The sequence below is a fragment of the Tenrec ecaudatus genome, chromosome 2, assembly GCF_050624435.1.
Source record: "Tenrec ecaudatus isolate mTenEca1 chromosome 2, mTenEca1.hap1, whole genome shotgun sequence".
Classification (NCBI taxonomy): domain Eukaryota; kingdom Metazoa; phylum Chordata; class Mammalia; order Afrosoricida; family Tenrecidae; genus Tenrec; species Tenrec ecaudatus.
In genome coordinates, this window is record NC_134531.1 from 288,021,552 (window position 1) to 288,048,098 (window position 26,547).

The 26,547-nt window shown below is 45.1% G+C and overlaps 1 protein-coding gene and 1 long non-coding RNA gene across 3 annotated transcripts in view; one reads left to right on the forward strand and one right to left on the reverse strand.

The window, feature by feature from the left end:
- Positions 1–7,290: 7,290 nt before the first annotated feature.
- LOC142439865 (uncharacterized) lies at positions 7,291–9,245 on the reverse strand. The gene is made up of 3 exons (XR_012782880.1): positions 8,735–9,245; positions 7,828–8,014; positions 7,291–7,709 (listed from the first exon to the last, which is right to left on the reverse strand). It is a non-coding gene; the product is annotated as an uncharacterized LOC142439865 (long non-coding RNA).
- Positions 8,973–26,547, forward strand: part of USF3 (upstream transcription factor family member 3) — a 61,950-nt gene continuing 44,375 nt past the window's right edge. For both annotated transcript variants that reach the window (XM_075542520.1, XM_075542519.1), the window contains exon 1: positions 8,973–9,254. The gene's annotated coding sequence lies outside the window, so the exon portion shown is untranslated. The remainder of the gene's footprint in view (positions 9,255–26,547) is intronic.

Sequence of the window (26,547 nt, forward strand, 5' to 3'; positions counted from 1 at the left end):
AAATTCATAAAAGTTTTGAAAATATCAGCTTTGACAAAATTACAAATATGTGCATAAAAGGATGGAAAATTAAGTTAAACATGACAATTTATTTGCTGCTCATTGTATAAAGAGTTCATATCTAAGCAAATCATAAAAATCTCGCGATAATGAAAGATCACAAATATTAGTACGCTACTCTGATAGAGACTGGTGGGACCCCGAGGCTGTGAGCCTTCATCACTTTTTAAGCCTATATCTGAGCTCATTCCCATGGCTCAAATTTAGTCAAACAATAGACAGACTTATATTGTGAACAGTAACAGCACAATGTACACACTCCTCAGAGCAGTCACAAACAAAACAAAACATACAACCAATCTCACTGCTGCTGAGTGGATTCCAACGTAGCGTGACCCTAAGGGTGGTGCAGTAGGTCATGCATTGGACTGAGAACCACAAGCTTAGTAGTTTGAAACCACCAGCCACTCCTCAGGGGGGGAAATTAGTATGATTTTCTTGGATATGAACTCTTTATAAAATTTATGAATTTTTGTATTTGTGAGCCAACTCCAGAGCCTTACAATTGTACAATTCTGTTTGACATGATTGAAATTAGTAACAAAAGGGCGAAAAAAAAGCATCGATGCAGAAATGGATTTGGGATGGAACTAAATACTAGCTCCAACTTAAAAACGGTCAGTTCTTACATCATGGCCCTGCCCGATACTCACCCTCAGGAAGGGAACACTGAAGATAAGCATGCTATGTGGCGAAGAATATAGACGGTGCCTGACTCTCAGATAGAATAGCATCTGGGTCTTAAGGGCTTGTCTCCAAACAAGCAGCCATCGAAATGAAATGTCAGCCAAGTCCACATAGAAGAAGCGCACCTTCATCGGTCACTGAAGGATGGGAATCCATACAATCCAAAGTCACAGGAGGGATTAGTATCAGAGTCTAAAGTGTGAGAATCTGGTCCTTGCTGTCAGGTGTCCGCAGGAAGGAAGGACACTTCTGCAGTCCAGTGAATCCATGGCGCTCTTCTAGTCGTGGCAACACGTGTGAGAGGGACGCAGGACCAGGCAGTGTTTTATTCTGTTGTACACAGTTTGCTGCTTGTCGGAATGGCTCCATGGCACCTTATAATGACAGCTGTAGTCTTTATGAGTGATTACTAACAGGGTGAAGATTGTAAAGCATGGGGGATCTAGCAAGGTGGTTATTGCCATTCCTAAAAGCAGTAGTAATGTTGCCAGAGGCCAAGGAGCCACCTGACTGAAAGGCTAAGGACCACTGAGAGGCATGCCTGCTGAGAAGAGGCTGCCCTGTCTGAAAAATGGTAGCCTGAGCCCTTGTTACCTGTTAGTTTTTAAAATAAAGCTATAATTGTATTATCTCTGCATTCTATGTGATAATTCATTGCAATGAATTATGGAACCCAGATGTGTGGAGAGTGCTGTGAGAGGGACAGTTGGTACCACAATTGTAAGAAGCTTGGAGAATATAGGCATGTATGACCCCTCCACTTCATAGAAATCAGCTTTTTGAAATTGAGGGAAGAGGCAAAGGACCTTTATAGAGGTCTAAATATAGTCATGTACATATGTAAATATATTTATATGTAATGATAGGGAAATAGATCTATGTACATATATTTATATGATAAGTATTAAGCTAACAGATGGACATTAGGCCTCTACTCAAATACTGCCTCAAGGACACTTTGCTCTAATAACCTGGCATTCTGTGATGCTCATCTTCCTGACAAGATTGCTGAAGAAAAAATGTGTGCATAAGCAAATGTGGGGAAGAAAGCTGATGGTGTTTGGCTATCAAAAGATATAGCATCTGGGATCTTAAATGCTTGAAGATAAACAAGTAGCCATCTAGCTGAGAAGCAACAAAGCCCACATGGCAAAAGCACACCAGCCTGTGTAATGATGAGGTGTCGATGGGATCAGGTATCAGGCATCAAAGACCCAGAACAAAAAATCCTATCAAGAAGAATGAGGGGGAGTGCAGAGTGGAAACCCAAAGACCATCTGTACATATTTGGACATCCCATCACAGAAGGGTCACAAGGAAGAGACAAGCCAGTCAGCGTGCAGTATAGCACTGATGAAATATACAATTTTCCTCTAGTTCTTTAATGTTCCTCCCCTCCCCCACTATCATGACCCCAATTTTACTTATAAATCCGGCTAGACCAGAGCATGTACACTGGTACAGATAAGAGCTGAAAACACAGGGAATCGATCACAATGATCTACATGTAACCCCCTCCTAGGGTGATGGACAACAGAAAACTGGGTGAAGGGAGACAGTGGTTGGTATAAGATATGAAAAAAAAATTATCAAGGGTTCATGAGAGAGTGGGAAGGGGGGGAGTGAGCTGATACCAAGGACTCAAGTAGAAAGAAAATGTTTTGAAAATAATGATGGCAACATTTGCACAAATGTGCTTGACATAATGGATGGATGGATGGATTGTGATAAGAGCTGCAAGAACCCCCAATACAATGATTAAAAAAAATAAGGAAATCGGCCTTTTTCAACTGCTGCTGACTTTCTCTCTCCTTTGTGAAGTTAGAAGAGGTTGGATACTACATGGGACACGCTCACCTTTTTTTTTTTCTTTTAATTTTGGGGCAAGGAGTGGGATGTTTTATAATTGCTTCAGGATCCTGAACGTGTGGGACTTTGCAAGAGAAAGAAGGAAGGGACACGGGAAATGAGACTTTGGATTCTTAGAACGATTCCTTCGGCTCTTGCTAATGATAACGATATTGCAAATGATAGTGGTTGAAAGGCATGTACGAAATGATAAGCTGCAGAGGAGTGGAGGAAAACGGCTTCTGGCAGGGCGTGGGCAAAAGTCAGGGCGGGTAAGCAGCTGGCTCTTTGGGAGCAGGGTTACTGGAAACATTTTGCCAGCAGGCCTATGGCCAAATGGAACTAGAGAGATAGTCCCTGTTTGGAGAAGGGATGAGACTTCGTTGTTTGTACTCTTTTTTTTTCTCTACTTTTTTTAAATTATTTTTTTTAACAATTTATTGGGGCTCATACAATTCTTATCACAGTTCATACATATACATACATCAATTGTATAAAACACATCTGTACAGTCTTTGCCCTAATCATTTTTTTCTCTTTTCTTTTTTTACATTTTATTAGGGGCTCATACAACTCTTATCCCAATCCATACATATATATACATCAATTGTATAAAGCACATCCATACATTCCCTGCCCCAATCATTCTCAAAGCATTTGCTCTCCACTTAAGCCCCTTGCATCAGGTCCTCTTTTTTTTTTTCCCCTCCCTCCCCCGTTGTTTGTACTCTTGATAGTGAATGTTTTCTCTACCAAACCCTGTAAAGTAGGCCTCCATGGGTGATGGGAATTAATACGGTCATCATAATTACCACGAATTTGTAAACCCACCTGCAGCCAATACTTTTTAGATGTGCTACAAGGGGGTTCAATTTTATCTGAAGGACTCACCCTGCATGCTGTGAGAAAAGGGGGTTTATATCGGAAGGCAAGAACTGCAGGAGGGGAAAGTGATTGTCATTTTTGGGTTTTTGAGAAGGCAGTTCTCCTTGGGGTTCATCCAGGCAGGAAAAGCTCATGCCTATTAGTAAAAGAACCCCTTGTAGGGTGGAACGTTAAAGAGAGGCAAAGAGTAGACAGATATGCTCCTTGTGGTGATTACAGAGGGACACTTGTTCGTTCGGTGGAAATGTGAGTGGGGCAGCAATGAGCGATGGGCCGAGTTTGGACATGATCTGTTGGCATCCGCAGACTTGGTCTACAAGGGGTAGAGATTAGATAGAAGAGGACAAGTCTGCTGGTTTGATACGTAAAGGGTTGTGTGGACCCTGAGCACAGGGACCTTGACCATGCCCAGATGAAGAGAGAACCATGTCTGACCCTGGAAGCTGATGGTACATTGCTGCACTTTGATGACTTTCTCTGAACTGGACTTTGCTCATAAATGCAGATACCCCAAGTTCCAAAGGGACCAGCAGATTTTTCAGATCAAGAAACAGGCCCGTCTCCTCAGAGTACTTATACCGAGATCATTTAGAAATTAGATATCTAAAATGTGCGGGGGTGGGTGAGGGGGGAAGGACATCCTGAAGTGGCTGGCTTACAAACGTTCATGAGTGAACTTACAATGCAATGATTGAAAGAGGCTAAGTGGAACCCTCATGCATGACAGGGGCGATGATGTCTAGGAGAGCCAGAGGCTGGCTGGCCTGCATGACAGTGGTTTAATGTGACTCTTCTAGCCATAGTCTTTGTGACTCCCACCAAATCATGGTTCTCAACCTGTGGGTCATGACCCCTTTGGGGGCTCGAATGACCCTTTCACAGGGGTCGCCAGTTCATAACTAGCAAAATTATAGTTATGAAGTAGCCACGAAAATAATTTTATGGTCACCACAACACGAGGAGCTGTATTAAATGGTCATGGCATTAGGAAGGTGGAGAACCACTGCACCATATGACTTTTTCATGATGGGTCTGAGTGAAAGGTCGGGGGAGATAGTGATAGTTTATTTGATTCAGTTGTGAGTGACAGTTAACGGGGTTGCACTAGGTCAGGCTGACCAGAGAAACATCCAGTGAGACTCATCTACTGAAAAAGCACTTATGTCAAGAAGTCATTTTATATCAAGAGAGGGTTCCATCCCAGTCCACCTCAAGTCCATAAATCCAACATAAGTCCACAAGTCCTCCTTGAGGCTCATGTAACCACATGCAATGTCACAGGCTGCAGGAAAATCACAGGTTGGTGGGTGCAAAGTCCCGTGGATCCTAGTTGGGTGGAAACATGGCAGGGCTCTGGCAGCTCTCAGGGCGGCCAGCTAGCAGGAAGAAGAAAACCGAAAGAGAGGGAGGTTCTTGGGATACTACTTAGGAGAGAGCACCATCAGGCTGTGACCAGATTGACAGGTTGGATACCATCCCTACACTTTCTCACATCTTCAAGTTGACATGATATTATCTTACTATCACCAGAGTTCGATTGCGATTGTAAAAAACTTGGAAACCCATTGAGGGAATTGGTCAGTTTTACTCTCTTGCTAGGTGTGAAATGAACCATCTCAAAAGCAGAAGTGGAGTTTGTCTTTTGGATGAGCACATTTTGAACCTCCTTGATGCTGCCATATACAGACAGCGGTGACACCAGAGGCATGGTAATAGTAGAAACAGCACAAGACAGAGTGGGTTTCCCAGCCCACAGAGTGAATAAAGCTGAGTGTCTTCAGGCAAGGGGCTTGCTTGCTGAGTGGGGTGTCTCCAGGCCTTTAATTGGGGAAGCTAGGTTTGCTGACCCATGGAAACAGAGCTGAGTATCTTTGAGCTGAGGGTTATGACGGAGTTGCATGACAGTTGGGCATTTATTGGCAGCCCTTTAAGAACTTGTAACATTGTTAGAGGCCAAGGGCCAGCCTGCCTCTCTGAGCACAGCACAAAAGAGACTGTCTTCTTCATATAACTGTATCCTGAGCATTTGTATTCCGTTAACTTCGGTAAGAACCCCTATCATTGTGAGTATTGTCTGTGAATTCTGTATAGCCTTCACAATGAATTAGTGAACTCAGTTGAGGATTAGAGGGTGATGTGGGGAGCTGTTTGCATAAGAATCAGTAAGAAGGTTGCAGAGTGGAGGCCTGTCTGACCTCTCATCTTATTGGAGTGAATCGACCTTGTTCAACTGATGCTGGTGATTTTCTCTCGCTCTTGTGAATTTAGAGGTCAGATGCTGTCTTCATGCCCCACCCCCTTTTTGGACAACTGTTGAAGGCTTCTCAAGAAGTGTGATGGGGCAGGTGGAACAGGGCCCACAGCTTTTCCCCTGGCCCCCCTCTGTCCCCCAAGCCTGGGCTCTACCCTTACTCCAGCTTTTAGGGCCCCTGCCAAAGCCACTCATCCTCAGGAATGGGAAAAAGGAGATGCAACAAAATAAAACTGGGGAGACAAGCAAGGAATTTGTAGGTCATGCACAAAGTCTCTTAAAACCACTGAAAGATTTTAAGTATGTTCATGAAAATCAGATTCACTCTGGTAGTGACATGGACTGGGGACAGGGAGACTAGTTACTCTTGGCCACCTTATTTTATAACCGGTTCAAGACTTTAAGTGCATACCAAACTAGCCTGAAAATTGGATTGGTGTGATTAGCTGATATCACCCTCTCCTAGGTAATGCAGTAAACTACTGTTGAATGGGCAAAGCCAACTAGAGAATTTCTGGTTGGCGAATGAATAGGAGGAGGAGATGGCATGTATGAGTAATTGCTTCCATGAGCAACTGCCTTCTTTGCCATGAAAATAGACCTGGATGGTGCCCAGCTACCACTGTGAAACATTTTGGTCTAAAATCTGATAGCAGAATCCTGATCAAAAGGAGGGAAATGTAGAACTGAATTTCAAATTTTTACCACACCCAAATTTCTAGAGCCATTGAAATTGGATGAACCCTGAGATTATGACTCTGAAATAATCTTTAAACCATGAAAAGAAAGTTGGTGTGCTGCTTCCATGTGGGCTTTGTTGCTTCTGGGCTAGATGGCTGCTTGTTTACTTTCAGGCCTGTAAGTCCCCAGACACTATGTCTCTCAATAGCCGGGCACCATCAGCCTTCTTCACTACACTTATTTTTTTAATGCACACATTCATCTTCAGCGTTTATGTGGGTAAGGTGATCACACAATGATGGTTTTTGTTCTTTGGTGTCTGCTACCTGATCCCTTCAACATCTCGTGTTCACTTAGACTTGTGTGCTTCTTCTCTGTGGGCTTTGTTGCTTCTGAGCTAGATGGCTGCTTGTTTGCCTTCAAGCCTTTAGACCCCAGATGCGATATCTTTTTGGTAGCCGGGCACCATCAGCTTTCTTCACCATGTTTGCTTATGCACACGTCTGTCTTCAGTGATCATGTCGGGAAGGTGGGTATCATGGAATAACCATTAAGTTGAGCAAGGTGCTATTGTACCTGCCACCCTACTACTGAACCTATAAATATATGCATGTAGGTCTATTTCCCCCATAATCATAAATATTTTTACATATGTACATGCCTGTGTTTAGGCTTCTATGTATGCCCTTTGCCTCCTACTTCTTTCCTCTATTTCCCCACGCTTTCCTCCTGTCCCACTACCATAGAATTCTCTTTTTTACACGTAGAAATCATATCAGGAAGGTATTGAGGTATATTTTTAATGTCAGCTGAAGAAAAGTCTTGTGAATGAATCATCAAAACTGTGCTTGATACTTTGATACATTGTTGTTTTTTTTTAATCATTAGGGGCTCAAACAACTCTTATCACAATCCACACACACGTCATTTGTGTAAAGCACATTTGTACATTCATTGCCCTCATCATTCTCAAAACATTTGCTCTCCACTTAAGCCCCTGGCATCAGCTCCTCATTGTTATCCCTCCCTCCCTGCTCCCCTCTCCCTCTACAATGTTCTTTTAAAAAAAACAAAAACATATACATATCCTCTAAATGGCATTTACTAATCAGAATAATTATAAAAACCAGAACACCGTATTTTCTGACCACAATGGAAGTGATTTCCAATAGCGGTAACATAAAGCGTATACAATTTCCTAGTGGTGGTATCCTTAATCCTAGGGACTTTCGCTTCTGTAGCTTTGATTGGCTGGGCGCGGCCACTCCGAGGCTAATCAAGCAGGTGTCTTGCCAAGCTGTAGCAGTAGAAGAAAAATGTCAGACTGCTTATTTATGAACCTATAGTTTATAAATAACATTAAGGCCTCTTGTTTCATTGTAGCTGTTCAAACAGAAGATGTGGTTACTATTTACCTTTTTTTTTTTTCTTTCCTGGCAAGATCTGCTTCCTCTTTGCATAGGCTCTAGTAACTTCCGATAAACCCAGCACTCTGCGCACCACCTGGAAGTTCCCGAGCCCAACTCTAAGACGGTCAGACCTGCCATCTGCGACTGGGCGGAAGCACTCAGACATCTTTCGCCACCACTAGGTGGAGGACACCTGTTTTATGAGGCGACAGGTTATGAAATAACGAGGTGAAACAACAACAACAACAAAAAGGAGGGGGAGTGTATGCTGTAATAATGGTCCTTGGGGACTCAAATCCCTCGTGGCGTTAGGGGACCTCCGGGTCTCCATTCTACCACCTGCGGGCTCCACGCGGTGCAGGTCTCTGGAAACCCAAACTTGGAGTTCCAAACCCCACCCCCCAAAGCTCACACGCCCTCCCACCGGAGCGTTGCCGCTTTTGGTGAGTTTGTTTGTGAACGCGGCCTTCTCCAGGTAGCAGTCGCCGTGTGCTATTTTGGATGAAGGATGACCGGAGAGCACAGCCTACGCCTCCCACAGACTCAGGTCGGCCACGGTCTTCCAGGGGAAAGGCAGGTGGGAGCGTCCGCATGGGCTCCTTTCCCCTCGCTTCTTCCAGGGACGCCAGCCTGCTTTCCTGCTCTCTGGGCTCGGAGTTGCTCGCTAACCAGTGCCCAGTGTCTACCGTGTCCTCTGTTTTCCCCACTTCCAAACTCCTACTGGAGGAGGTGGAAGGCCGATGAGAAGAAGCGCTACAAAGAAGTTTCTCTGAACACCTTCTTTGCTAGGGTCTCAGCGCGTCCCCTTTAAGGAACCAGGCCCACCTCTTTCCCATTCACCTACTGGCTTTCCTTCCTGCCCATCACTCCACCTTTAAGAATATTTCCTGTTGCTTCAACCCAACTTGCTCACCTCCGCCCCCTGGCCCTCCTCATTGGGCCGCCCGAGGCCCGTTGCCTCCCCGGTTTTCCCTCCACCTCCTTCCGTCCTCTAAGCTAGCGCAACGGCGTCCCGGCTTCTGATTGGCTGGCATGGCCGCCTCTCTGCCGGCCGATTGGACCGCGAGGTAGCGGGGGCGGGAGGGCGGCGCGTGCAGGCTAGGCTGTCCGCGTGCGGAGCAGTGGCCGCGGGAGGGGCGGGGAGGGGCGGGGGGAGGGGGGCTGGGAAAGTTGAGGCCGCGCCGCCGCCGGGTCTCCGGCCTCGAGGGCTCGGGCTCGCAGCAGCGGCGGTGGCCGCGGGAAGAGGCGGCGGGGGCGGGGGGAGAGGAGGGCCTGGGCCCGCGCTCCCCCAGCCCCGGAGGAGCAGGCGGCGACCGCGGAGGGAGAGATTCGCCCGGGCGGCCGAACACTCCTGCCTGCCCCGCCTGGGATCATGACCCAGGCGGGGGTCGCCGCCGCCGCCGCCGCCGCGGCCAAGCCCGCGCCACCAGCGGGTGAGTGACTGCGGGAGGGGGCCGCTGACAGCCGGGCGCGGGGCGGGGGCCGGGGCGCGGGGGCGGCTCTGGGGGCGGCTCCGGGCTCTGCTCCACCCACCCCCTCCCTCCCGGCTCGGAAGCGAGGGCTGCGCAAAGTGTCCCTCCTTCCCGGGGACCCCTTTCGCGCCGGTGGTGCCCGCACTCTCCTCTCCGCGCCCGCTGGTGCCACCCTGGGGGGACTGGCCCCGCTCCCGGACCCCGTGTGCGCGCCGCACCGGCGAGGCCCCCGCTGCCCTGGGCGCATAAGGGCCGGGCAGCCGGGTTCACGCCGGATGGCCGTTGCCTCCTGCACCCTGCTCTGCCCGCCGGTCTCCGGGTGCCCTCTGCTTGCTTCGCTCTCCCAGGGCCCTTCTGGGCCGCTCCCCAGACTCTTGCCGCTTGCTTTCCAACTCTACCCTCTTTACTGGGAGTTAGCTAGCTTGCTTTCCCTTTCTGAATAGTGATGAACGCGAACTTCAGGCTCTTGAGACGTTGTTCCTTGTTTCCAAAAGAAATGAGCATGTCCAGACTCTCGTTCACGTTGAACTTGTCGATGTTGAGATTCCCCTAGGAAATCTCCCAGCATCCCAGGATCACACTGGGTTGCGGTGGTCCTTTGCTCTCATGAACTGTATCTGGAAATAAAGAGACCGTCAAAGCCTACGTGCAGAATTCCAGCCATAGGCATCCTGCTTAGGGACTCCAAACATTTTTTAACATTAAGGAGTTAGCGTGACCTGATACCCTGTAGCAAAAGGACAGTCTGACCTACTGAAGTTTGCAGGTAAAGAAGGCAGTTGCTTACCATTGGACAAAGTAACAAATTTCCTTGACAAACCCTCTGGGTGTTAGCCGCTGATACATTTGTGTGATTTTTTTTTCTTAATTAAAAAAATATTTTGAAGGCTCAACAGGCTGTTAAACTCTTCAGTTAACTTGATGACTGACCACTCCTCCTGTGGAGAATACTTGCTAATGTCGTACAGAGCTACAGAGTTGCTTGATGCAATCCATTTGGAGTTTCCCCTTTACTTGGGAAGTACTTGGAAAGTACCTATGTGTTACAAAATAACTAAAAACAATTTGTGATCATTCTGAAACTAAGGCTACTACTTTGCCTGCAGGCACCGCCAGAATAAATGGTGAGGCTCACTGCTTTCATTCAAGTAATAAGACCTCTAAATTTCTATGAGAAATTTTGTAAAATCTGGACTCCCTCATATCTAAAGCACTGTATTCAGCCATAAGGGCAGCCTGTGATTGAAGTTTATTTTTTTGGGTTAGCTGCCTATGGAACATCATGGAAGTAAAGTTACAGACTGTGCAGTCGGTTAACCACCCATGTATGAGAAACTGATGGGTTATTTTCCCATTTTCAGAGGTTAGCACTGTCAATAGGGGAAAAGAAGTGCTGAGAAAATTGTAACTATTCAACAGGTTAGAAGATAAGATTAAATAGATAAGTGGCTCAGAATTGTTGCTTATCAATAGGGGCTTAAGCTGAGTTTGCATTTTAAGTGTGTCTGGTATACTTTTATCTCCTATTTTCTAGTCCAGGGGTTCCCAATCCAAACTGTATCAGAATTACCGTGTGTACTTTAAAATTGTAATGCTCGGGCCCTCCCCAAAGCCCTTTAGATCAATGTTTCTCAACCTGTGGGTTGCGACTCCTTTGGAGGCTGAAGGACCCTTTCACAGGGGTCGCCTAAGACCATCAGAAAACACATATTTCCAATGGTCTTAGGAACAGAGACACCGCTCCTCTGTCTCAACCTTCGCACCGACAGTTGGCTTTTTACACACACCATTGCAAAATGTGGCAATGTAGTTTACTGCATGTTACCCATGCTACACCATGCTTCCAGACAAAATTTCATTGATTTGTCCATAGAAATAAATATTTCACAATACATAATTGCATATTGTTTTTGTGATTCATCACTACGCTTTATGTTCAATTTGTAACAATGAAAATGCATTCTGCATATCAGATATTTCCATTCACAACACTAGCAAAATTAGTTAGGGAGTAGCAATGAAATAATTTTATGGTTGGCGGTCACCACAACATGAGCAACTGTGTTAAAGAGTTGCAGCATTAAGAAGGTTGAGAACCACTGCTCTAGGGGGTTTTCCTTTTGATTTGTTGATTTGCTTTTTGATTGATGATTCTGTTGAGCAGCCAGGGTTGAGAGCTCTTAAGCGTAGGACAGTGTCCAAGCTGCTTGGCTTCTGTTGCAGGCTCCTCTCTGTCAGCCCCAATTCATGTCTCCAGCTTTCCCTCTCTACTTCCCTACATGAATCTTGGGGTTTCCCCCCGGGGCCCACAGGTATGCCATTTCACATTACTGCTTTTTTCCTGACACCATCCGCCCTCAGGACCTCATGGACCTCTCTCCCCGCAACAATAGTGAAAACACAAATGGACAGTTAACTGACCGGAAAACTTTGGCTCTTAGTGATTGCCTTCCTTTGAAAATTGATGCCATGTATTATGTGGAAGACACACTCGATAATAGTGCATGATAATAATTATGATAATAATTACAATAACCCAAAAACACAACTCGCTGTCGATTCCAACTCGTAGCGACCCTATAGGTCAGGGTAGAACTGCCCTTGTGGTTTTTGGTTGTATATTTTTTACCATTTTATTGGCACATAATCCACATATCATACAATTCATTCATTTATTCATATCAAGAAGAATTATACAGTCATTACCACTTCAATTTTAGAAGATTCTCTCCCCCCATGATTAAATCACTTTTAAAATGAATGGTGTATCACATTCCATTCCAGTGCAACTCCCGCCTCATGGTTCTCATCATGTGGGTCGAAACCCCTTTGACGGTTTAATGACCCTTTCACAGGGGTCGCCCAATTCATCACAGTGGCAAAATTACAGCGATGAAGTAACAGCAAAAATAATGTTATGGTTGGAGGGTCCAAACCTTTGTGGCTAGAGGGGATCTGACAGTGGCTTCATCTGACTAGACACTGCAGCTAGGTTTGGCCCCCTGTGGGTTTTCACGACTAACTTCCACGGGATCAGAAAGCCCGTGGAGCAGCTGGTGGTTCTGACTACTGCCTTGTGGTTTGCAGCCCAACATGTAACCACCAGGCCACCAGGGCTGCTCTGTGGATTAGAATCACGTGACTTATTTTGTGTACGTGCTTCATTCTGAAGCTCGACAAAGGACTATTTTATCTTCGACTTCTCTACAACCGATTATTGCTTTATGTTAGATTAGTTGGTTCGCTTTGGTTCCTTTCAGATTCTGCTTGCAAACGAAATGTCAGGTTTGTTGCCATCTCAGATGTTTCTGCGTCGGTAGCGTACATGGTATTGCATTCATGGACATCAGTTTCTTCCATGTCTTTTACTCGTCCCTTCAATAAGTTGTCTGTTTCTTCCTGTGTGGTCCCATGAGGCCTTGTCGTGATTTCCATGTCAGCTCTTATCATATTGCCATGATTATATTCCAACAAGCTTTTAGGCAACTACAGCAGTTAATGTATTTGTTTCCGTCAGTCAGGTTGCAACATGGCAGAGCTAGAACGCCACCAACACGGGGACTGTGTTCTTGCCATCTTTGAGTTCCTAGGGCCTCATAGTGTGTGTCATCATAGCTGCCACTGAGTCACCCTCCAGACGTTGCGGTTGTGACCCAGTCGATGTTCAGGAGTAGGTCATCAACCTGTAGCCATAGTCTGTCTTAATCAGGAAGCTCCCCTGAAGCGATTCAGCCAAATCGCGCTACACCAACCTCCGCTGACAGGTGCTCACTGCACAGGTGCACGTTGCTGGGAAATGAACCCCAGTCTCCTTCACGGGAGGCCAGAGCCACTGAAGCAGCATGTGAGCTTATTATTGTGCTAGCAGCTCCCCTAATAGACGTTGAAAGAATGGATGACTTAGAATTTGTGGAATCCAAAAAATCGTGATGTTGGCAACCCCCTTAAAACACGTCAGCCTCCTTCCAGCACGCGCAGGGGACTGTACACCTGAGCCTTTTACTCTGAGCGCTAAAGGTTAGCACTTGTTAGCCATAAAACATTTGTGGAACTCTTGCTAAGAGGAAAGCTGTTAACTGTCCAAGTGGATCATTTTTCTTTTTCTCATTAACTTTTCCATATGGGTACAATTGCACTGCTTTAGAAGGCCAAATCTTTTAATTAGATCAGGAGGGCAAGATGAGTTGCTCCTATTAATGTGCTAATACTCTGTTTTTAATTCAGTTCATCAACTATTTATTGAATGCTTACCCTGTGCCCAACACTGTTAGGTGCTAAAGAGAACGCGGGAGTAATGAAGGTGTAGGTTCTGCTGTAAACATGTTTATAGACCTTGGGGAGGATGAGGATGTTCATCCAAATAATTAAGGGGCTCAGCACAGTATTTATAGGTGCTAAATTAAATATAAGTAGCCTAAACCTGTGATCTGTGATTAATGCTGTGAAGAATTAAGAAAGGCCAGATAGGCACTCTATTAGACATTTTATTACTCCCTTACTAAGTGCTAATTGTTGGGGACACAAATAGAAATGATAGATAGTCTCAGTCCTTTAGAAGCGTATCATCTAGTGGGAAAAATCATTAAGTATACAGAGTGTGTGTCATGTTAAGATGCTGTAGGAAATTATGTAAGGATGGTTGCGACTGTGTAAATGATTCAGAAGCCGCGTCTAACCTCCTCTGGCTCCACTGGGGAGGAGAGAATGCAATTCATCACCAGCCCATGGCCCATTCCACCCCCACCCCCCGCCCCCCACCCTGCCAGGTGGCGGTCAGATAACCCTCCACCACCCATCCATCCTCCTCTACCCTGTCTGACAACAGCCATTCCTCCATGACACTCTACTGTTCTGCTGGGTTCTCAACAATACATTGTCATGGCCACACAGAATTCACTGAGAAAACTCACAATTTTGGAGGCTTATTAGGAAGTTAGCAGGTGACCACAACTCAGGAATAGTCAACAGTTAAAGTAGTCATTGACCTATAGCAGTATGTCTTTTCAGCTAGCAGTTCTCTCTCTGGTCCTCAGTGTCTCAGACATGTGGTCCCTTGGCTTCTGGTCTCCATGGGCCAGAAAGTCCACCCACTGCTGTGCTTCTCTGTTCTGTCTCATGGTGTTCTTGCCTCAGCCTCACGTCTCTGTGTTGGATTACCTCTGTTGCCCCCACTGTTCTCCAGCGAGCTCTGCTAGTGGAGTGGCTCTTCTTTCTTGATAGGCCCAGAGTGTTTCTGCTTTCCTGCTTCTGAGATTGCTCTCTTATTGAAAGGTGCATGTTTTGGTCCTTCAGTAAGCCATATGCCCAAGGTAAAAAGACTGGTGACTTCGTTCACCTCCTCGAGTAAAACCTAGACTCAGAATACATCCCACTTTAATCCTGTATATGAGTACAACAGAGGGGAAAAAACTCCAAACTCACTCCTATTGAATGGATTCTGACTCTTAAGTGACCCGATAGGACAAGGTAGAATTATCCCTTTGGGTTTCTGAGACTTTACTTTTTTAATATTTTGAGACTTTTAAATCTTTGTGGGAGTAGATAGCCACATTTTTTCCTCCCTCGAAGCAACCTGGGGCGAGGGGGAGGTTGAACCGCTGACCTTATGGTTAGCAATGCAGTATGTAGCCTGTTATGCCACCAGGACTCCATGACCCCCTCCCAAATGGGATCATAGCCATAGGCATCGAGGCTGGAATTTTTTCTGCATCTGGAAGGGCCACGCTAATCGACTATGCCAGAGACTAAGAAGAAGAGTATCACCTTTAACTTCCAGGGATCAGAGGAGAAGGTTAGTTACGTCCGTGTTCAGTTGGAAAATTGATAGAGGCATTGCAGATAAAGTAACAGGTATGAAGACATGGAAATGAGAGAGGGCATTCCTCCAATAAAGAGCTTTAATTAGATTAATATTAGAAAGTAGCACACTAAAGAGCATGCGCTTTGACCTCTGACCGATGTGGCCGAACACGTTGATGCCAGGGAGGTCTGAGCCCTAGCTGAGCGTGCATCGGTTGGCCGTTTCCCTGCTCAGCGTGGTACAAAGAGGCGCCCTAGGATTGCCCCAGTGTTCCTCTCTACCCCTAGGTAATTCAATGCTGTTTATTGCCTGGTGTCATTAGGAGACCCAAGAGCCTGACCTCCCAATTAATGAAGCTGTGGGTGAGGTTCTGGTGGAAGCATTCTTACCTTGCTCTTAGCTGCCACCAAAACAGCTCCTAAGTTGTGGTAGCCCCATGCGTGACAGTAGACTTGCTCCCTAGGACGTTCTGGGCTGTCACCATGGTGGGAGTTACAGACTCTCCTTCCATGGGGTGGCAGGGGAAGTTCAAAGCGCCAGCTCTGGGGTTTGCAGCTGATCACACGCTGCTTGCATCAGCTGGACCCCTCAGCTCACTTTCACCGCTACGCTTTCTCATCTAGCCGGAGCCACAGTGAAGGGGAGAAGAGAAGACAGGTGTGGGATCATCATGAGAGGGACCGCTTTGGTCTACCTCGGCTCGACCCACAGGCCCAGTTTCTCTTGGGCGACTGGCTACAGAAATGGACATTGCTGGGTAAGCTCACAGAAGTGAAGGAAGGTAGAATAACGATGACTTGGGAAAGCCAGGAAGCAGAGCAGCTTCCAGAGTCACATGGGTCTCCCGGGAGCCCAGCCAGCTTTCCTTCTTGGTGATAGTCGTTGGTCAGGCCTGCAGCCACCCAGAGATGTGGAATGGAGGTCATGCTTATATTAGAATCTGACATTGACTTTCAGGAGGTGGAGATGAGAATCAAGATCAGCCTAAAGTTAAATCTTATGAGGTAGAGAGCTCAAGTACTTCTACCATGTAACTTAAAAACAACAACAATTCGCACAGCAACTATATCCCCCAGTGACACGCTGCGGGGTTCAGTAATCTAAAACCCACTGCCATCTAGTCCGTTGCAGCTCATGGTAACACTATATATATATTGTGTTAGGACAGGTGGACTAGAGAAACAAATCCAGTGACACACAACATATATATAAGAAAGAGCTTTTTTTTAAAAAAAAAAAAAGTCATTTTATTGGGGGCTCTTATAGCTCTTATCATAATCTGTACATCCATCCATGGTGTCAAGCACATTTGTACATTTGTTGCCATCATCATTCTCAAAACATTTTCTTTCTACTTGAGCCCTTGGTATCAGCTTCTCGTTTTCCCCCTCCATCCCTCCTGCACAAACCCTTGATGATTTATAAATTATTGTTATTTTTTCATGTCTTATACTGACTGATGTTTCCCTTCACCCACTTTTCCTTTGTCCATCACCCTGGGAGGGGTGATCAGTTCCCCCTTTCTCCTCCTACCTTTCCCTTCCCCTCCTGGTATGGCTACTCTCAATATTGGTCCTGAGAGATTTATCTGTCCTGGATTCACTGTGTTTCCAGCTTTTATCTGTACCTTTGTACATGCTCTGGTCTAGCCATATTTGTAAGGTAGAATTAAGGTCATGATAGTGGCGGGGAGGAAGCATTAAAGAACTAGAGGAAAGTTGTATGTTTCATCGGTGCTGTACTACACCCTGACTGGCTCATTTCTTTCCTGTGACCCTTCTATAAGGCGATGTCCAATTGCCTACAGATGGGCTTTGGGTCTCCACTCCACACTCCCCCTCATTCACAATGATATGATTTTTGTTCTCGGTCCTTGATGCCTGATACCTGATCCTATCGACACCTTGTGATCACACAGGCTGGTGTGTTTCTTCCATGTGGGCTCTGTTGCTTCTCAGCTAGATGGCCACTTGTTTATCTTCAAGCCTTTAAGACCTTAGTCGCTGTATCTTTTGGTAGACGGACACCATCAGCTTTCTTCTCCACATTTGTTTATGCACCCACTTTGTCTTCAGTGATAGTCTTAGGAAGGTGAGCATCATGGAATGCTAGGTTAATAAAACAAAGTGTTCTTGAGTTGAGGAAGTACTTGAGTAGAGGCCCAATATCTATCTACTACCTTAATACTTGTGTTAGTCTGGGTACTTTATAGAAACAAATCCATAGAAACTCATGTATAAGAGAGTTTTATATAAAGGTTAAGTGCACATCAAGAAAACATCCCAACCCAGTGCTGCCCAAGCCTACAAGTCCAACATTAACCCATTTGTCTAACACCAATCCACAAAGTCGTCCATATCACAAGACACACACCATGATGCCGACCGCAGGAGGAAAGCCAAGTCAGTAAACGTGTAAGCATCTCAGCGCTGGCAGGGGTCTCCACATGGCTACTCCAGCACCCAGGGCTGCATCGGGTTAGGTCCATGTGGCTTCTAAGGGATGTCTCACAGGAAGTGAGCCTTGCCAGCTGAGGCAGGGAACTGGCTAAGGCAGCTGCACCCTGGTCCAACCATCACAAAGCAAGAGACCCAAGAAACAGAAAGGCGAGACTCAGTGAGCCATTTATCTCTCTGCCCTTTAATTAACCCTACATGTATTTATCGGCCAGGTTGGCACAATAAACGAACTACCTTAATACTAAACCTATAAATATATTCACATAGATCTATTTCCCCATCATCGTTTATAAATATATTTACATATGTACATGCCTGTATTGAGACCTCTGTAAATGCTCTTTTCTTCTTAGGTCTTTCCTCTATTTCCTTTTACTTTCCTCTTGTCCCACTATCATGTTCAACCTTCATTTGTGTTTCAGTAATTTCTCTCCGTTACATTGCCCTTGATCAAGTCCTACCAGGCCTTCTATACCCTCCTCACCATCGATTTTAGATCACTGGTTGTTTTCTTGGCCCTGGGTTTGTTAACATCCTCTTCCTTTGCCTCTCCCATGTCCCCCTGGAACTGTTGGTCCATTGTTTATCCTGCCTATCTTTAGATAGACATGCAGAGATAATATGCACAAAAACAAAATAGAACAAAACAAAACAATAACAACAAAAAAGAAAAGCCTATAAATAGCACAAGGTCTGTTGACCTTTAGGAGTGTTTTCCGTTTGAGTCTGATGGGGTGCCATGCCCTGGCCCCAAAGTCTATCCTGGGGACTTCATTGCTCTGCTCCCCTTGCTGTTCTGTTGCACGCCCTTAGTGTTTCGCCTCGGTGTGGTGGGGTCAGATCGGTCGCAATTCCCACACTGTGTCTCTAGTGTTGTCCCATAGCACTATGGGGTCAGTGAGGGATGCCATGTCTCGTGATGGGGCTGGCCCTTTGGTCCTCTCTGTGCATTGTTTGCTCTGAGCAGGAATATTGTCCTCAGGGCTGAGTGGGTCAAGCTGTGCTCCACTCTACCTCCCATGCCCTTCGTTTGCTCCTGTGTGCTCTGATCAGACATGTCCCTCTTCCTGAGCTATAGCTTCAGTGCTGTCCTCTAAAGTGAATTCTTCTGAGGGGCAGGGGAGCTGTCCACGTAGTTGGGACTGGGGCAGGTCCCTCAGACCTCTCTATTGGTTGCCTGCTTCATGCCGGTATGTTGCATTCACGTCTTGGAGCACCAGGTTGAAGTCTGGTCCCTCTTTCCCTGTGGAGAAATAAACAATACCCTCCCCTTGGGTGGGTTAGTGCCCTGTTCCCCTGCTCCCCATGTCTTCCCCTTCCCCACCTTTCTGTAGAGTTGGCTAACATATGTATCCCTGGATTTGGTCTGGTCCCTGCCATACTACCTGGACCTCACCCCAGGAAGGTATGTGTACAGTAACTTTTTCCCTATGCCCCTTTTATATTTTTAAGTTTACCTCAGTGGACTCATGTTGTCCTTGTCCTTTTGTGCTTGGCTTACTTTGCTTAGCATGATTTCCTCCAGTTCTTTCCATGCAGTGATGTGCTTCGTGCTGCTTTTTAGTGAGGCGCAGTACTCTACTGTATGTGTGTACCACAGTTTTTTAATCCATTTGTTGGTTGATGGAAATGTGGGTTGTTTCCAACTCCTTGCAGTTGTGAACTGTGCCATGATGAACATTGGAGCACAGATATCTGGCCTTGGTTTGTTTCTTGCCTCTTCTGGGTATATGCCCAGTAAGGGGATTGCTGGGTCATATGTTAGCTCAATTTCCATCTGTTTTAGATATCGCCAGATCAATTTCCATAGTGGCTGTACTTACCTACTGGTCTACCAGCAGTGGGCAAGAGTTCCTATATCCCCACAGTCCCTCCAACACTTGCTGCTTTCTGATTTTTTGAATTGGGCTATCTTAGAGGGTGTTAGGTGGTATCTCATTGTTTTAATTTGCATTTCTCATATGGTTAATGATCGGGAACATTTTCTCATATGTTTATTGGCCATTCGGATTTCTGCCCTTGTGAATTTCTGTTCAGGTCCTTTGGCCGCCTCTTCATTGGCAATTAGTTTTTTTTCTTTTTGGAAGCTAGCAGAGTACTGTAAATTTTAGTAATAAGGCCTTTGTCTGATGTGTCATTGCTAAAGATGTTTTCCCAGTCCATGGTCTCTCTTATTACTCTCTTGGTGAATTCTTTCAATTTACACAGGTGTTTTATCTTCAGTATTTCCCACTTTTAAATTTGTGACTCATCTTTATTTGTGTTTGTCCTTATTTCTGATATCTATGTATTCCCTGCACCAAAATTCTCAGGTTGGTCCCAATTCCCTCATTGATGGTCCTAATAGTTTGGGGGTTTACCTCAAGATCTGTGATATACTGTGAGTTTATTCTTGTGCGTGGAGTGAGATAGGGATCTTGCTTCATTTTTCTGCAGGTAGATATCCATTTTTTTCCAGCACCATTTATTGAAGAGGGCATCTGCTTCCCATTTGATATTTTTTGGGCCCTTATCAAAGATCAGTTATCAGTATGCTGATGACTTTATTTCTGGGTTTTCACTTCTGTTCCATTGATCTGAGTATATGTCATACCAGTACCATGTGGTTTTGACCACTATGGCTGTATAACATGTGCTAAAGTCAGGTAAAGCAAGCCCTCCCACTCTGTCCTTCCTTTTGAGGAGTTCCCTGCTAATTCTGGGCTTCTTCCCTCTTCGTAAGAGGTTGTTGATCAGTTTTCCCAATTCTTTGAAGAAAGATGATAGTACTTGTGTTGAGATTGCATTCAACTTATATAGTGCCTTGGGCAGAACTGACATCTTTACCATATTGAGTCTTCCAATCCAAGAACATCGAATATTCTTCCATTTGTTGAGGTCACTCTTGGTTTCTTGTAATCATGTTCTGTAGTTTTCCTTATACAAATCTTTTGGGTTGTTTTTAGTCAGGTATATCCCTAGATATTTCAATTTGTGCAAATCCAGTGAAACACACACACATACACACATATATAAGAACATTATTAAAAAAAGAAATATCTATATCAAGAAGTAATTATATATCAAGCAAACATCCCAGCCTAATCCAGATCAAGTCCCTAAGTCTGATACCAGTCCATAAGTCCCTCTTCAGACTCACACAATCACATACAATGATGCAGGATGCAGGGAGATCACAGGCCTGTGGGTGCAGAGTGTAGATCCAATGGCAGTGGAAGTATCCCAGGGCTCTTGCAGGTCCCAGAGTGGCTCGCCAACAGGAAGGTGAAGGTAGAGAGAGAGAGGAGGTTCCCAGGACCCTCCTTATGAGAAGGCCACACCCACAAGGAGTCACCATCAGGCTGTGACCTGATTGATGGGCTAAACTCCACCTCTACACTTTTATATATCAAATGTACATGAAATTATGTAACTGCCATATATATTATCAGTTTTAAGGTATAGCCCTCTTGCTGGTGACATAAACTGACTGTTCTGTAGGCCACAGATATTTCATTTGCACTGCAGGCTATAATAACTTCATTTGCGTGGTATATTAACCAGTACCTGCAAGGTGCATACGTTAGGGCAAGCTGTAGCTCAGGACCTGACAAAAAGTATCAAACCTTAGGTTGTTGACATCGTAGATAAGAAATATCAATCACCCTGAACTAAAGTAACAAACCCTCGAGGGTGGAAAACTATAACAGTGGTAACTTCTCGGGGCTTAGGGGGAAATGTGTCAAAGCCCCTTTTTGTTCCTCTATGTCCCCATAAAGCAGTGGTTCTCAATCTTCCTAATGCCACGACCCTCTAATACAGTCCCTCGTATTGTGGTGACCCCCCCCAACCATAAAATTATTTTCGTGGCTACTTCATAACTGTAATTTTGCTACTGTTATGAGTCAGGCGATCCCTGTGAAAGGGTCCTTCGATCCCCACAGGGGTCGCAACCCACAGGTTGAGAACTACTGGCATAAAGGAATTGGCTCTAAAGAGGTGAGGCCATGACTAATGGTCCCGTCAGATGCTACCCAAAGGAAAAGCTGGGCGTTCCTACCAGAAGGCTAAAAATGACAGGTCCTTGTCCTTCTGTTCATTGAATTTGGCAACGGGGAGGTGTTTTGGTGAGCGTGGTATAAGTTGCCATGGGCTGAAGAGTAATTGGGAAGGGAGGAAGTGGGTACAGCGAGAGCGGACTACTCATTCCAGAAGCCTGGTTGTTAATTTGGGGGATGAGGAGATAGGGAAAAAATGAATCCTAGTTTAGGGGGAAAATGGTTTTGCCTTTTAAATGAAGAAAATCTGAATAAGGATTTGTTTTCTTTTTAAATTAGGAACTTTTAAGTGTGAATTGGGTGAAGATTTACAGGACAGGTCAGTTTCCCATTCAATAATTAATATACATCTTGCTGCAGGTCATCGATTGTAATTCCCATAAGGTAACATCACTGAATAATGGAAAGCACTAGGAGGGGGGAAAGATTTAAAACTACAGGAAAGAGTCATTGTTCAGTGCTGCTGCATCCTGCCCCACTCACAGTTATGTCTGTGTGTTGTGCGGGAGGGAGTCCATTGTTGCAACCGCTGTGTCCATCCGTCCCCTTGATGGTCTTCCTCTTTAAGAAGCTCTGGTAGCATAGTGGTTACTCATTGGGCTGGTAACTGCCAGGTCAGCAGTTCAAAACCACCAGGTGCTCCCTGGGAGAGAAAGACCAGGCTTTCTACTCCTGTGAAGAGTTACGGTCCTGGAAACCCACATGGGCAGTTGTCCCCTCCTCTATATGTGGTTGTTAACCGTCAGAGTCCATTTGATGGCAGTGAGTTGGATGGGCTTGGGTAGCATTCGCAGGTTCTTCCTTGGCCTGCTAACCACGAGATCTGTGTCTCAAACCCACCGGTTTCCTGCAGGAGAGAGCTGAGGCTCTCTGCTCCGGTGAGTCAGATGCGGGAGTGATGAGCCCAGGTCCTAGATAGGCAGAGCACTGAGCATTAGCTAGCATGACACCCTCACCTCACTTACTGACCTGGTCAGGTTCTAAAGACTAGATAATTAAACAAAATCGCCTGATACTTACATCATTGATAATTGCCAAATTACTTCATTTTCTATAAAGGGACTTAAAAAGTTTGTGAAAAAATGAACTGAAAAGAAAGTGGAATTTTTCTGTGAGCTCTTTGAAGTCCCCTCACACCTGCCAAACCACTGACAATCATGACCCAGCTAGACTGACACAGAACCTGAGCCCTCACATCCAGTGACAAGTTTACTTTTCACGTTGGCCATCACCGCTACCAGACATATTTTATTAATGCAAAAAATAGATAATAGGGTTCTTACTATTGTTGTAACTGTGAAATGGTGGATGAGATAATGAAAAGAAAAATTAATTTTTTTTTAATTTTTAGAAAAAAAGGCTTGGAATAGCATTAAAGGGAGGAGAGATTTAGCTATATAGGAAAAAGTGGTCAGGTCAGTAGGAAAGACTGGATTTTAGGTTTAAGGAAGAATGAATTATCTGAAAAGATGAGCACAAACAAGAACCTGTCTGAATTGCAGAAAGAGAAGATGACATGGTTAGATAACTGTGTTTGTTGTAAGGAGCCCTGGTAGCTCAGTGGGTTGAGTGTTGGACTCCTCACCTCAAGGACAGCAGTTTGAAACCACCAGCCTCTCTTGAGGGAAAGACATGAGATCTTTCTACGCCCATAAAGATTTTGCTGTCTCAGTAACCCTTGGGCAGCTCGTCTCTGTCCTAATGGTCTCCAGAAGTCAGGATTGGCCTGATGGCAGATGAGTTGTGAGCTTTTTTTATGTTTGTAGTACTAATGGGAGCAGATATGGGAGGCCTGGCCAGTGGCGAAGTTAATGTGAGGTAGAGTCATGAAGCCAGGACCCACAGTTTAGATTTGATACGTTGATAGTGTAAAATAGTAGGGTTGATTCTGGAGTCATGGTGAATTGAAGTGATTAAGAGACACAAGAGTATAAAATCCATTGAAGGATACAGAATAGACTAGAAGCAGAAAAGATCATTATGAGCTGCTCTTTGTTGGTGGCTATCAAGTAGATTCTGACCCTTGGTGGTCTTGTGTCTAATGTTGTATAAGCCAAGTTTTTCAGCACATTTTTAATGCAGTTCTTGTGGTAAAATTAGGTGCCTCGGCTGATATTTGGGTCAGCTTATACTCGAGTATACACGGTAATCAGCATAAAGACCAATTCCCAAGTTACATGTCCTGTTTTCTCACCTCTTAGCCATTTCTGAGCCCCAGTCACCTCCGTGACATTTTCTCCTCTGACCCTGACCACTTAGAGTTGGGTTTTTATAATACGACGGCCTGTGCAGCCCTTGTCCATCCACCACTCACACAAAGCGGAGTCCTCGCAAGTTAGGGCACTTCTGATCGATTGCCAAACAGGCAGATGCCAGGCCCTGCTGGCTTTCTAGTGGGTTAGCTAATTCACCAGATTGACTCCCAGAAGTGGTAGAAAGGGCTACATATACTTTGTAATGTACTCCACTAAAGGGTGTACAGGAATGTCTGCTGCATGTGCTATGAACATTTTGTGATTGGGACGTTGTGCGGATACCATCTTCAAACCGTGCGGGAGCCCATTTCTAGTCGTCCGTATACCTGCTGTAGCTGCCGCCAGCGGCAGTGGGGGGCAGTTGAGCGGCAGCCACCATGATACCATGTGGTTGGAGGGGGTGCCAGCCCCCTACCACTAATCACGGATTTGATAGGCACAATTGTACAGTTGAGATATATCATAATAAAATCATTGAGAGCATGAAAGATAAAAGAGATATTGAAATAATGGAGTCAGACACATTTCATGATAGTATGCTCACCTCGGGCCCCTTTTGGTGGTCCACGTGGAGAGAGGGGGAAGGGAAGGAGGACAAGGGGAAAGGGGAGCGAGGATGGGAGGGGAGAAGGGGAGCCCATGGGAGGTCAGGGGAGAAGCTAAGAGAGCTCTTTATTGCTAACCCAGGCCTGTATACCTTTGGAGGCTTGCAAGCCTACTAATTACAGGTAAAGGAAAGGGTTGTGCTATATAGGTAATACAGTAATGGAAGGGGGTGGTCTAGGGGTATCCACGCACTAGGAAGAGGAGGGATTGGGGGTATACATGTGACAAGATGGGTGGATCCTAGATTCAGGATGGCAGCCTAACTTTAGATGTCACTAAGCCAGTTCGATCTGTTCTCCATAGAAACCATTATCAGTAGGGTGTAACCCCCACCTACAGGAACCAAGCTAATGGTCTCAAGCCTTTTGGGAGAACTAGCCTATTGTCCTTAACAGCAGGGAGCAGGGCCTACCTGTGTGGCAATTGAATACCTTCAGGGAGGATGTTTCTAAGCATCTGACCTCCCCCCATATGCTGGCAAAAAGCCCCTAGTGTTTGGCATGTTGTTTTTTTTTTGGGGGGGGGGCAAAGCTGGGGAAAAGCCTCTTTATAATCCCACAGTAACATCTTTCTCTCCAGAAACCAGGCCCAGAGCCATGGCCTCTGCCTCACCTGCCTGAATCCTACCCATGGTCCAGTGCTTCAAGTCTGGCTCTGGACTTTAAAACCACTAGGGGAATATTAAAAGAGAGCTATTTTCCTTTGAAAACAAACAAACAAACAAACAAGCAAGCAAGCAGACAAACCCCAAACCTTATGGAACCGCTGCTGGCTCGCATCTGTTCAGCAGAACTGATACCTAGTTTTTGGTTGAGTCGGGTGACCGAGTTGTTAAAATGGCACTTGTAATTAGGGTTCTTCCTAAGGTGGGTGGCTGGGCAGCCGCCCAATGTGGAAATCACAAAATTACCTTCCTTTCTCATTTTTAACATTCATCTGCACAGCAGCATACGCAAACTGCCATCGTAATGTTCGATCCACCCACAGGTATTAGAAAATTAGATGGAACTATGTTTTCAATATTTATTTATCTCATAAAACTCATACTTTTGAGGAAATACTAAATTTTTATTCCTTGCATTATTTCAGTACACAGACACAAAAATTAATGAGAAAAAAATGCCAAACAACTAGAGAGTGACACACGGTATTTATTTCAGCTTTGTGTTACTCCCCAGATTCCCACAAGCTATATGAGTGAATTATGCAATTCCTGAGAGTGTTCAAAGAGCTAAAATATTGTCACAACAATCACTGTACGTTCAGAAGAAGTGGACAGGGATTTTTCAATAATGATCATAGTATAGTCAGAGAAGTCACCTAACTGTTCTTAATATAGCAAACAATCACTGTTGTCTCATTGGCCTAATTGTCTTAGAGGTCTAATTGGCCTCTCAAGTAATGGGATCCTACTCCTCCAGTGAAAAGGTGGTTCAGAATACAGCACCCAGCTGATGATGCTCGATAAAAGTGAAGGATATTGCAAGTGAAGATGCCAATCAGGAAGCAATATGGAGATGCCTTAAGTAAGGGTACTACTTTCTTTGTCAGGTATTATTTGATTTTTTCCTCCATTAATATTTTAAAATTCTTTTAATATCTTTTATTATTTTAAGTATTAACTGTATGAAATACTAAGCACTTTTTGGTACATAGTTTTCTATACTTAAAACAGCCATTAGGGCAGTGAACCTGTTGTTAAATGATTAGAATCACATTAATTAATAATTAAACTATTAGAATCGAAAGAATACGCTCTTTTCTGTGTGACTGGGCCACTGACGTTGAGCAGTACATACCTGTACAGAGAGATGCATAGGTGAGGTCTAGGAGGAGTTTTTTGGCAGGGAGTTTTATGTCCTTCTGGGCACTTCCTGGTCTGACCATATTTATCACCAATTTGGAAAGAACTTAAGCCAAACCCATTGCCAGGGCGTCAATTTTGAATCATAGTGACCAGAGCCCTTTAGAACAGTTATTGGTGCCTCAATCCCTATCCTCATTGCATGTGCACGATCCTTCTGATTGGTGACTATGCTTGATTGATTGTATTGTGCCCTTCCCTCCCTGGAGTTACCTGCCAGCTGCTGTATGAGC